This window comes from Sinohyriopsis cumingii, chromosome 12 (genome assembly GCF_028554795.1).
Source record: "Sinohyriopsis cumingii isolate HCF-2022 chromosome 12, ASM2855479v2, whole genome shotgun sequence".
Classification (NCBI taxonomy): domain Eukaryota; kingdom Metazoa; phylum Mollusca; class Bivalvia; order Unionida; family Unionidae; genus Sinohyriopsis; species Sinohyriopsis cumingii.
Window position 1 is genome coordinate 59016153 of NC_142972.1, and position 14106 is coordinate 59030258.

General features: G+C 34.5%; 1 protein-coding gene across 1 annotated transcript in view; it reads right to left on the reverse strand.

The window, feature by feature from the left end:
• Positions 1–14106, reverse strand: part of LOC149786548 (mitogen-activated protein kinase kinase kinase 15-like) — a 107493-nt gene that overhangs the window by 57278 nt on the left and 36109 nt on the right. The gene's annotated exons all lie outside the window — the stretch shown is intronic.

A 14106-nucleotide genomic window follows, 5' to 3' on the forward strand; every position in this document is an offset into this window, starting at 1 on the left:
CGAGTACAATGAAAATATGTAAACAAAAATAGTTAATAAAATTCCAAGGTATGTATAATATTGTAATATATTTTGGAGTATGCGCATTTGTTTACCGCTCTCCATTTTAAGGATTCCTTATATACTTGCTTGAATATTGGAAGTCGGTGCTGGGATTATAGTCTTTAGACCAAAATAATCAGCCAATTACTAGGAGCAAACGTTACGGAGTGAAGTGTAAGTGAGTTTCAAGATGACATGGTTTACTTTTGGTGAATTCAGGTAAGAGCCGCATGAGTATCCCTGTCACTCAGTAGTCCCTATTCAAATCTAATTGCGTGAATTGATCGTGTGACTCCAGGTGCAGTATTTATGACTGGAGATTGGTAAATTATACAATGGAATCAATAGAAAAGGACTGTTCCGCCGTCGGCGGGCGCCATTTATTGTTGCTGTGGTGGTAAATATGTTACAAAGTTACAGGCGAAATGAAGCTAAAAATCATGATTTAAAAGGCCTAAGGTGGCGTAGTAAAAACGGTTCCCTGTATTAGGTTGTTGAGTTGTATAGTTTCACGGCGTGAAATACTGGCGGTAAGTTACGGAAAGTTAACGAAGAGAAGCTTTGCAGTTGTGACATTGACATACAATTGGGAAGTTGGGATTTGTGGTCATGTATTAATTAGAGTAACATTACTGATAGATTGGACGCGTTGGACTTTCCAGTTTGCAGAAGTAGTTGTACAGGATTCCTTTGAATCGGGGAAACCTATGACTCGTAGCGGGATTCGCGCAAGGGCTTGACATCGCTCGGTCAAGAAACCCATTTGGTTGATACAATATTTCTTGCGTGAGCATAATGCAAATATGTATACTGGCTTGCACTGTTTTCAGCTATGATGTACGATGTTAAGATCTCAGTCGGTCAGGATATTCTTTAACAACGGTATCTTTTATCCTAACACGTCTTTCAATACGGTACCATTTACCCCTTGCAATAAAGTATATCAGTTGGAGGTTGAGAATGAACTAATCGATATTGAATTTCTCTAAGTACTGTTTGGTCAATGTTCGGATCTCATTATCTTGTTATTGCAAAAAATATATATTGGTTATAATCAATTACACCTTTAGTTTTATGATTATTTAGACATTCTATATAAATCCAGCATGGTATCAGTTAATATTTCGACGATATTGTTATATGTGACCAGTACATTTGAACATGTATGATTATAAACAGTAAAATTAGGCATTTAAACTGTAGGAAGAAAAATTCTACTGAAAAATGTTTCATCAGCATAAAAAACTAAGGATTGTCAAATCCGAGACTAGCAATATTTTATAGTACCTATATTTGCTCTTTTCAGGCCAAGTTCTCACGTAATGGCTTGTTTTAGTAGATTGCTTGTTTTTGTGTGGGGTTTTTTTTGTGCTCCCACACAAAATGCGCATGCGCGGAATTTATTTTCCGTTGCCATGACGTATAAAAGTTACCGGCCATGCACCAACATTTTTCTTTATACATCAGATTTGCATAACATGATTAAAAGTAGTTATACTTGAACAAAAAGAACCAAAAAAAACCTATAAAGTGTACAGAAAAAATAATTTAATTTCTCGAAATAAAAGTATACATCACTGTTACTTAGATACGATTTTCCACTTATAGAGGACGCCAGCAGGAAATGACGTACATTTATCCCCACAAGGCGAAGTACTGGGGGGGGGGGGCGGCACCAGACAGACCCCCTACCCCACTTTTCCAAAAAATTATAGTGTTTTATGTGTATTTATCCCCCCCCCCATGTGTTGTATGTTTTATATTATGCAAAAGAATTTAGGTCAAAAAAATTTAATTCTCCTTTTTAACGGGGTATTTCTTTTAAAACCTAGTTTTATCTATAGGGTTGTTTTTCCGAATAGGTTTCCATCTTTCCATCACCTGACTTGAAATCCCTTCCCTATACTCTTGGTTGACCTTGGCTAGAGGTCGCCTATATCCCGTGTGTGCTATATATATATATATGCTATAGTTTGTGTATGCTATATTTTGCTTCCATGTTGGGATAGCCTTTATTTTTTCCCAAATCTCCCCAGTAATCTTAGGACCTTATAATCGGATCAAGAAAAGGTTTATTTTTATTTATTTAATATATTTTTGAATTTTGGCTAAGTAACGGTGTATTATAATTTAATTAAGAAAAAAAAACTTAATGTGTTCTGTGTGCAAATATATTGTGTCATTATTCACATATTGGATTTGTAAATTGAAATCCGCTGTACTCGAGTTGGAGTCCATACACTTTTTTATTTGCTTGTATTTCTCCCACCTAGAGTTAGGCCGTCTCAAATTATTTATTGGATTTCTGCCAAAATCTCTAAAAATGGTTGTTCTTCCCACACACACACACACACACACACACACAGTGGGGATTTACCGTGCAGTGCGAGAGCTGCACATTTTGAGCAAATAGAATTAGAAGAGAGACTTATTAGATCCTTTGTTTTCGTGTATGTATGTAAAGTTTCCTATATGAGGTGTTTTTCCCGACTCTTTCATAGCCCCATGACGTCATTATCTCGTACTTTTCCCATATAGTTTCTCTGTCCCGATAATTAGGATTTGTGATAGTTTACGTAATATAATTAAAGTCTATTTAATTATTTAATTTTAATTTTAATGGATAATAAAAAGAAACTGAAGCTGTTTAGGAAAATTTATAAGAAATTAAAAGGGTGGCGGCTACAGCAGATTCCAATCCGGGGTGGGGGTATGAGGGCAAGGGTTCACTTTGTGATGGTCCCCTTTAAGGGGAGATTATCCATTGCCCCATCTCCCTCCCCTTCTTTTCACTCTTTGCAGCCCCGTCCCTCCCATTCACAAATCTTCCTAGAAGTTCTTTTTTTCTAATTAATTTGAAAGGATTACAAAAAAAATTGCCTATTCATTTTTTTATGTTTATGACTTGGTCACACGCCATCATGGTTTTAGTTATGTTATCTGTTATTTTTCCTATTAAAGTTTTGTTAAAGTTGCCGTCTTGATATAAAACTTGGTTTCTTCTGTATTTTTATTTCTTGGATATCTCCATAATTAATTGTATCCTGTCTTGTTTCCTAAACTCGCACTGTGCCATCGCATGATATTTTGTGAAGTTCGCACATTTGCACATGAGATATTTTACATGTATGCATATGTCGTGTAGATATTTGAATATCAAGCTTTGTATTTTTGGAGAGCCGATGTTGGTCCAGTACCTCCAAGGTCTGTCCCAATTAACCGAGATATTTCCTCCTCTACTTTATTTTTAATTTTAGAGGTTAAATTTTCCCTTATCCAATTATATGTTTCCTTAGTTTCAATTCCCCAAAGTTCCTCATTTTCCCTATATTTACATAAAAGTTCCTTTATACTTCTAAAGGTCCTTGTTGTTTCTAGTCTTTTTACCAGTTTATTATTTTTGTAGATGTCACTTATGTTTTTCATGCTAAAACCAAACCAGTAAATGTATAAAGCTTCCTAAGGGGTTTTGGGTTGGATATTTACTTCTTTTACATTATAAATTAAATACTAGAGAGGAGGCCTAACTCGAATCGGGAGAAACACAAATAAATAAAGAAAGAAAGTGCGGACCCTGACTCGAATACAGCCTACCTCATTTTGAAAATAGACTTTAATGTGAGAAACGCCACACCATAGTCAATCACATAAAACAAAAGGTTTTATTTTAATTTCAAATGGTAGTATACCGTTCATCTCGCCGGAATTCTAAATTGCAAATTAATTCAAAAGCAACTAAATTTATACCAGGACAAACAAATAAATTTGAAAAGTCCATAGAAAAATATATATTAAGACAACAGAGACAAATTTGACATAGTATTGCTGTCCCTACACACAGACTATATAGCATACACACACCATAGCATTGATACAGATAGCATACACGGAACATAGAAAATTCTTGACAAAGATCACTAAAAATCAAGGATATGAAATCTGAAAATGGGAATAAGACCCATGTTTCAGACTACTACCCGTTAGAAAACACTAGGACTAATTATAAACTAAAAGTTTGATCAAAATTCCTTTTTTAAACTTTAAACAAGCACACACATCTTGGGGTATACAAGAGTACATGAAAACACTTTATTTTTTGTGGGGGGGGGGTCATCTGTCTGGTGCCCCCCCCCCCCCCATGATACTTTCGTAACTCATACTAGCGAAAGATTATCATTTGCACTCACATTGTATGTTCTTTAAAATAATGATTTATTTTTTCATTTGCGAGATATCGTCGTATAGTTAACCTGGATACAATATAACCTTGGTCCGTTTGCACCTTGAAACTTATCATGCGTGAATGGCAGGCGCCTTCAAGCAATCTGGTGATATTTTCGTCTCTTTTGCGATATTTTTTTTATCTGACATTAGCGATACACACACAGTAAGGATGCATACGCATGCCGGCATCCGCTACATTTACGGAGTTCGTTGATATATTTTGTTCTGTAAATTTCGCATGATGAAAAAAGAAGGAATACATTATAACAATGCAAGGTTAGTTTCTTTTATTTTATTTTCAATCAAGTGTTTGTTTATTGTACCGTGCCGGGGCGGGGTGGGATGGGGGGGGGGGGGGGCACAAATTCAACACAAAATTAGTTCCTTTCTTATCTGCATGGAATAATGGAGCAAATATGATTGACGATATTGACTAGTAATAACAAGCTTTCAATTTACGCGCGCACACACGAAGACAACTTGAAAAATAGAAACAAACAATAAAATTAACTGGTAACTTCGCACTTGCTCAAGGCTTTGTAGTTACAATGGGGGGGGGGGGTCTGTGCTATTATCTGGTTAGGCATGACTATTTCGCAGAAATACAAACAAATCTTTTGAGATGAGCATAAAATACAATTATTTCTTTTCCTCCATACATTTACGATGCTCTCAAAGGACCCACATATTTAGGTAAAAGTATGACCGTTACCAGGCGTTACCGAGTTGAAAATATGCCGAGTAAACTTACGAATTACGCCACGTACAATGTATAAACAACACTTGGCAACTTTTAATGATAAAAGATGGTGTTTTTATTTATTTACTTATTTATTTAGTTATCAGAACTCTTTCAGAATAACAATGTAACTGCCGATTATACAGCTCGCCTCTAAGAAGATTTTCGTAGTTTCCAACTGCCATGCATAAAATAAGTTTATGCCAAAGTGATCGTGACCTACAAAATGTTGGCCATTGTCACAGGGCATAAAATTCATAAAACAATAAAGAACATTCCTTTTTGTTCTACCAAAGCAGCGGAACCATAATGAGTTGATAAAACACAAGGATATTTGTTGTTATTTTGCAAACCATTGCTAATAAAATCAGCTTCAGAAACTATTATTATTGTCCGCCCTAGAGGAAAGATTTTACAAGGTGGAAATCACTGACTGTCAGTATCCCTGGAATGACAACCAGTATGACAACTATAACTAGTTTGTGCATCAGTAAATAATCTTGAGTAGCCACTGCACCTGAAATGCGTGCAGTCCATTCATCGAATACCTCCTATTCATTCATTGTATAATACACATTTTACTTACTAAGAATACCCTATCACAGTATAAATGTTTAGTCATAAATCGGGAAAGTTTACAACTGTATATGCATATTTATTTCTATTTTAACCGTACTGTCATAAAAGTACTTCTGTGGAGGCTAGTGTGTATATGTCATGATGAAAGCTTATGTCATTAATAGTTTTCTTTCTTTGCTCTTTACAAAAAATCAAAATAATAAGACTTTCGTTCATCTTTTGTTAGATTTCATTTTTTCTTGAGAATTTTTTAAAAAATGTATCTGGAAAGTAAACATAAAAAATACGATAATTTAAAAAATGAAATTTGGGTCTCCATCTAAAGAATTTATATATTCTTAGTTACTACTCAGTAATTTTTAATTATTCATAAATGATTGTAAGATAAATTAGTTTTACAATGTAAAAGTGCGAGTTTGCTCCATTTACAGAAGGGTTTACTTGCTATTCTGTTTGTATAATTATCCCAGCTTTAAACTACAGATACAGAACATTACATAAGACAGCGAATTTCAGTCTTAACCTAAAGCTCGAGGCTGGAGAAGTGGTCACTAAATTACCGTTTCCATAGTTACACACTGGTCAGATAGAGCAGTCTCCCGCAGGTATCATTCCCTATAGATGAATTAGAGGCCAAGTAAACTGCCTTCATTTCATGAGCTATACTAGTGTAGTATAGATGAAATAAGTTTTAAATTGCAAAAGTTGTCTCTTTTGTAACCAAAGTGCAAATCAATAAAGAAATATAATGACATGTAAAATTACATGAACAGCAATGAAGGATCTTTTCACGAGAGTCGCAAAAGATTGAAACTATTTAACGAATTTCATAAATTTCATTTTAAATAATCTTAAATGTAAGATTATGTTATGTGTATCACATGACAGAAATGATATTCAATAAAAAGCATAAAAATAGGTTACATAATTGACTTTAAATTACATTCGTCATTACACCTTCAATTCATATGTCGTCATGCCGGCATTTGCTGAGTTATTGGGTGTTATTAAACGTATCATATAGTTACGTATGATACTGGAAAATATCATATGGGTATATTAATTTTAAGAGGAGCAACATTGGCTCAGTGGTTAGCGTCTCAGACCTGCGACCGAAAGGATGCAGGTTCAACCCCTGCCATCGGATCAAATCCTCGACCTTATTGGAAAATAATGAGATAACAAGTACATTCTACAAAGACATGGAACCTATTACCTCCACTGAAACGTACGAAATGATCATCTGAATTTGTAACAAGTGATCAGGAGAAGTGCGACCTGTTGAACTCGGAAGTTTGATATGTTACACGTTTAAAAAATTATGATAAACAGTTACCGCATTTTGAAGTTAGAAATGAAACTTTTATTTCTGCCATCATTATATATAAACAAGAAATTATAGATGTAGTAACTAGTCTTGACCTAAACAAAACCGCTGGAACCAATCCAATAAGTAATAAACTTGTACAAGTATAGTTGAAGAAATGTATGTTCCATTGCAAATACATTTAAATAAATCACTCCCAGCCAGCGTGTTCCTAACACAGTGCAAGCTAGCGTATGACATACCGATGTATAAGAAAGAAGATAAAACACTACCGTCTAAATGCAGACTAATTGTTGACTTCAGCTAAATTATATACACTATTCATAAGTCCAACCTTAGAATATACTTCTGGAGTCTGGGATAATTGTTCTATTGAAGATTCGGAAAGATCAGAATAAAGGGGGGAAAATCAGATGGAAGATGCACGGATCGTTCCAGATCTATACCCATTAATTCTTCTAGATAGTCTCTTTATGCGGAAACTGCTTGGTTTGCACAACGAAGGAAAAGGAAGAGATTATGCATTATGTATTCGATTATAAATACTCAAGTACCTAACTATTTAAACGAACTTCTTCCACAAAGGAGATATGAGGCATCTAATTATCGTCTACGTTACTCTCAAAGTATCACACCAATCTCAACCAAACTTTATATTTTCACACGACCTTTTACCATATACGATTCGTCTTTAAAACTCTCTGCCTGATGATATCCGAAATCCTCCAGATCTTTCTATTTTTAAGAAACGTTTCTCTAATTTAACTAACGTGTCATCACACAAGTAGAAAGACATCTTATTGTAGGTGAGTAGTCACGTCACTTTTCAATGATAAATCTAGACTTAACCAAGAAGTGTATTGAAAGGTAGAGCGAAAGAGCTGGGATCTTTGGCATTAGGTAAGGGGCAATAGACAAAGTGTCCAGCTTCTTCATTATCATAAGCACATGCACACGTGAAAGAGTTAACTAAATTCACCATGTAAAGGTCGGACTTCAGGAGACTACCTGCTTGTCTAAGTTTAGTATGTAGGATATTAAGGTGACATTTGTCAGTAGCGTAATTTTAGCGTGATGACCCGTTAGTTGAATTAGAAAAATGTTTCTTAAAAACAGAAAGATTTGGAGGATGAGAAACCTATAAACTGATATCAAATGTGTTAACATCGGTGGTTCTTTACAATTGGCATGACTTATTTGGTTATATACAAACCATCAAAAAACGGCAAGGGTAGAAGCGGGTAGCAAAGATATGAAGATCGGTAAGTCGCAAGCAATACCGAGACAAAAAAGGCAACTTTCAAGGTAGCATTTTCACACATTTATATTGACACGGGTCGTTTTAGACTAATGAGAAACCAATAACTGGATATCAAATAGGTCCAAATCTTTGTAGCTTTCTTTACGATTAACATGACATATTTAGCCTTATAGAAAACGATCATGTTGCAAGGATATAGGCGCACGGACAGAGAAATGAAGATGTACTTAATAAGATACATACACATAATTTTTACTGTTTTATTGCTTAAGTATATGCTTCATATCACTAGTATCAGCATCGAGGTATGTGATACCATCGCAAAACAGCAATACTAGAGGCACGTAACAAGGATATGAAGATTGGTAATGGTAAAGTCGCAAAGGATACTGGGTAAAATATATAAACTTTTCTAGGTTGCATTTTCACACATTTCTGTAGGCACAGATCAATTTAGAATGATGAGAAACCTACCAAATAATACCAGATTTGTCAAAATATGTGTGTGCTTACGATTGGTATGACTTATTCGACTCTAAGATAAACGTTCGTGTTGTAAAGATCTAGGAGCACTAACATTCAAATGATTATCATCGAATTATATGGTACCACCTCAAAGCGGCAAGGGTAGAGGCACATAGGTAGAATATAGAATATGATGATCCGTTGATGATCCGTAATATCGCAAGCGACACCAAGTAAAAAATATCAACTTTTTTACTTGCATTTTCACACATTTATATATTTCACAGATCAATTTAGACTGATGAGAAACCTATCAATTGATATCAAATTCGTCTAAATCGCGTTTTTAAAAAATTACTAATGTTATAGCTTATTTGCAGTTTTAGACCGAAAAAAGTAGTACTTCAAGGCTCTGTCTATGGTATAAATATGTTCATGTACACTTTTCCATTGTAACTTTAAGTGTATAGACTGCAAATACGATGAAGCACAAATCGAGGACGTCGAGTGTTAGCATTGGAACAATGTTACTACTTCGGTCGAGAAGGATAACGACCTATATATGTATTCCTGCCCACTACCATGTAGGATGTATCAAACTGTATATTACTCAAGCGCTCTTTGTCGAGCGTGCTGGTGTGTGTGTACAAAAAAAATATGGAATATAATAACTTTAACTGAAATATATACAATTAAATTCAATATAAAAGTGATGCGGCACCTGGGAGTAAAGCAAAAATGGAAGAAACAAATTTCCGGAGGGCTACTATCAACAGCAATGGGATAGACAAAGCGAAAGCAGACAAAGTAGCCAAAGAAACAAACTTTGATGTAATAATGATACAAGAAACACACTATAGAATTAAGCCAGAGTTCAAAATTTTAGTAGAAGACAAACTTAACGCAATAAAGATATGCAACAATTTTGCAAATAATGATATTAGAGTTGGTTGCAACAATAATATTTTTAAAAAGCTGGGAAAGGTTTGAGGAGGGGGGAATTTGTTAAGGGACGGTTGCTACGTGTTAAAATGTTTAATTGGCATATTATAAATGTGTACATGCCAACTAATAGAAATAAGAAACTAATTTTAAAGAAAACTTATATACCTACCTACAACAATATTCGATGGAAAAATCTAATCATAGGGGGAGATTTCAACTGGGTAACTATAAATTAAACCAGTCTAGCAGGATTGATAAATTTTACGGAAATTTTTATGATCCATTAATACATATTAATACTGCAATAACCAACCAAAAGCTATCAGACCATTTCATGCTCACTATTGACCTAAAAATGAAAAAAATAGAAAAGTGTGGGCCAGGACTATGGAAACTAAATAATAAGATTTTAAATGACAAAGAATATGTCGAAATAATAATTAAAAAAAGAAATTGAAACCGTCAAAAATGAAGAAAATATTAATATAATAACTGATTGGGATGTTTTAAAAAACAAAATAAAAGGAATAAATATTCAGTACTCAAATAGAGGGCGGAAAAACCCCAGAAAAAAAAAAGACAAACACGAACTCAAATTAGAACTAAGCAAAACAACAAACGACGATGGAGAAAGAAAAAAAAAACGATTGACAGACAAAATAAAAATCGTTGAAGAAGACGAAAATCAGGGGAGAATAATAAGGGCGGGAAAATTTACAGAGATCTACAACGAGGCAAAAAACGTATATAAGCGAGAAGAATTTAGAAAAGGGGGTGATACAATTTTAAACAATATCAAAATAAACAATGTAACCCATACTGTAAAAGAAGATATCCTAAATAATATTTCCAAATATTATAAAGAACTATACACCACACACCACACAGAACATATACTTCAGCACAATCGACAGCTACTTAAAAAATGTCGACTGTGAGATGACATCAGCAGTACATAGAGACCAATGTGATGATGTCATCTCAGATGAAGAAATCACAAAAGGTATATCAACACTCACAAAAGTCACCAGAGAAAGATGGACTCATCGTGGAATTCTACCAAAAGTTCCACGGTGAACTGACGCCGATCTTAAACGCTTTGTATAATAATATAGTTTTAAGTAAAAATAAAATGACTAAATCTATGAGGGAGGGAGTTATCTTAATTATATACAAAGGGAAAGGGAATAGAGACGAGATTAAAAACTGGAGGCCTATATCACTTTTAAACACGGACTATAAGATTTTAAGTAGGATTTTAACAAATACAGTAAAGGGTAGGATAAACAAGATAATTAATGTAAATCAAACTTGTGGGGGAGGGATATACAAAACAATATTTTAAACATTAAAACTACAATTAACTACATAAATGAAACTGGTATGATGAGTGCTATGGTACTCTTCGACCAGGAGAAAGCTTTCGACTGACTTGAACAAAACTGTATAAAGAATGTTTTTAAAAAATTTGGTTTCGGACCCAATTTCCAAAATGGACCAAAATCCTACACACTGGGATAATTAAACGGGAAATGCACGAAAGAATTTGAAATACAACGATCAGTGATACAAGGATGTCCACTATCAATGCTAGAATACGTAATGGCAATATAAATCTTACGTCACACGATAAGAAACAACCCAGATATACAAGCAGGGGCGTATTAACCATTAAGCAGACTAAGCACGTGCATAGGACACCAGGGCCAAAGGGGGCACCACAAAGTTGAGAAAAGGGTGAAAAGAAAGAAAGAAAAAAGAATGAAGATTTGTAAAAAAAACTGATACAACTAGTGCAAATTGATCATGATGTTCTGTTTCTTGATCATGGTACACCCTAGGGTTATCTTCTCAGGTGTACGTGGAAAAGAGGGGGGCACCAAGATTTGTCAGTGCTTAGGGCACCAGTGAGCCTTAATCCGCCCCTGATTATACAAGGCATACAAATACCAAACCTTAAAAAGAATTAAAAAATGCTCTAACATGCATATGATTGCAACATCTTTATAAGAGAGGGGAAATGCTATAAGCGTCGGGTTCCAAAATAAACCACAACAAGCACGAAATCTTAAAAATAATTAACTGGAGGGGCAACCACCCTGGATTATCGCCCCCCCCCACTTACTGAGAGACACTGTAAAGGCTCTAGGGGTTTACTTTGGTAATAAAAAAAAAGAAGCTGTAGAAAATTATGAACATATTATCAATAAAATAAGAGAAAATGTGAAAATCTGGCCATGGCGCCATTACCTATCATGGAGCGGGCCCAAGTGGCCAAGACTTATTTATACTCAAATATTAACTACATAATTAAATCCATAGATATGGATAATACAATTTTAAACAAAACAGACAACGAAATAATAGATTATATATGGAATCATAAAATGCATCATGTAAAAAAGAGACATTATATAGGGCCAAAAGTAGAGGGGGCTTGGGGTTGCCGAGCCCTCTACTACTATAATTAACTAACATAATCAATAGATTAAAAAAAAAAAATGCACTCAGACCCGGCTACAGCGTGAGAAGCACCGTACATCTACTGGTTCGGCTTCACCTTGAGAAACCGACCAGAGATATACAAAAATAACAAATTAATATAAAAAAATCGAAGTGCCACGCAAACATATGAGAACTAATTTTAAAATATAGAGACAAAACAGATTTATGCAAAATTTAATAAGTAAAAGTCACGCTTGGATTAGGGAGGAGGTAACCAAAAATATAAAATGTACAGTAGAGCAGGACAACTGAGGGGGTAAATTGGACAAAAAATTGGAAAAATTGGGGAAAATAAGATCTGTCAAAACACAAAGTATAATTTTTAAATACCTGCACAACACCTGGCTAACAAGCGAAGAAACAATCAAACATCGTATGCTGAGGATAATGCCGAAATGCCCTTTATGTAAAACAGCGAACTTCACCAAACTACATACGATTGTCCAATGTGATAAAACTAAACATAATAGGATAAAGTTAATAATGAAATTTGCAAAAAATATAAGTATAACAAAAATAACATTTTATTCATAGATTTAGACTACGAAAACAAAATCGTTCTTAAATGTATAGACTATATAGTAACTACGATGATATCCTGTGGACAGGTGATAAAGATTTTTAAATAAGATACGTGGTAAAAATAAGAATATTAACCACAACAAGAACTCAATACGTCTTACGACGAATAGATACTTACCGTCAGGTTGATATAACGCAATTGATGTTGGAATTGGGGGAGAGAGGGGGAGGGAGGAATAGGTATTACAGACCGAAGGGTCGCGTAGCGCAATTGCGAGCTGATGCCATACCCATACCCCCTCCTCGCACCCCACAACAGCCATATTTCAAAGAAAATTTCAAATTCTATTTCAAATATTTCAAAGAAACCCATATAACTTTTTTTTTAAAAGAGAAAAGGGAAGAAAGGAAGAAAGAAAAAAATAAAAGAATTTTGTAATTTAATTTTTTTTCTTCTTTCTCTGAAAGAAAATTCTAAAGACATATATAGGAAGGGATACAGGGAAAATATAAGGGGGAAGTAAATGGCGATGACATCATGGGGCTAAGTCACAGGGCTCAGTGAAGTGCACAGGCCCATCATGAGTCTTTGAAAACACCCAATGTAGAACATAAACAGACAAAATAAAGACACAAATACATACTGTATAACACTTAGTTTAAAACCCTACTAACTTCTCCCGCACTGCATGGTTGACCACTATAGAATAATGTGGTCTCATAAATACGTTTGGATCTTTCAATAAAGCATTATCAGATAAACTAAATAAAGGAGGCCTAACGCGACCCAGGAAAAACACATAGAGAATAAAGAAGCGTGAACCTTGGATCGAGCGTAACCTACCTATCAACATCTTTAAAGACTATTATGAGGAACGACACATATTATCACTCGAATAATAAAATAGGAAATTATTTTTTTTAAACAAAATCTAAATAGTACACCATTCCATCGTCAAAATTAGAAAACCATAAAACAAATTAAAAGATACAATATAACATCATAAAGGAAGAAATACAACTGGGAAAGATATTTGATCTTTACTTGCTGTCTCAAACATAAAGAAAATATAGCATACGCACAATATAACACCATTACATATAGCAAACACTGAGACCTAGGCGACATATAGCAAAGGTTACAAAACATTTCAAGGGAAGGAACTTCGAGCAAGGTGAGGGAAACCAGACTCGGACGAACAACCCTTTAGATAACACTATGGAAACATAAATACCCCATCAAAAATTCTAAAAACTAAATTTTTTATATAAAATTTTGTTTTAATAAAACGTAGAACACATCTGAGGGGGAAATACACAAATATAAAATACTTTTTATTTTTTTTGGAAATGGGGCATCTGTCCGTTGCCCCCACCCCACTCCTAAAAAAGTCTGTGTGTGTGTGTGTGTGTGTTATTATACCCATTACATTACTTGCAAAATATATACGGTGCTGACATTTTCGGCAAGAGGGAGACCTACCGATATTCTGCATA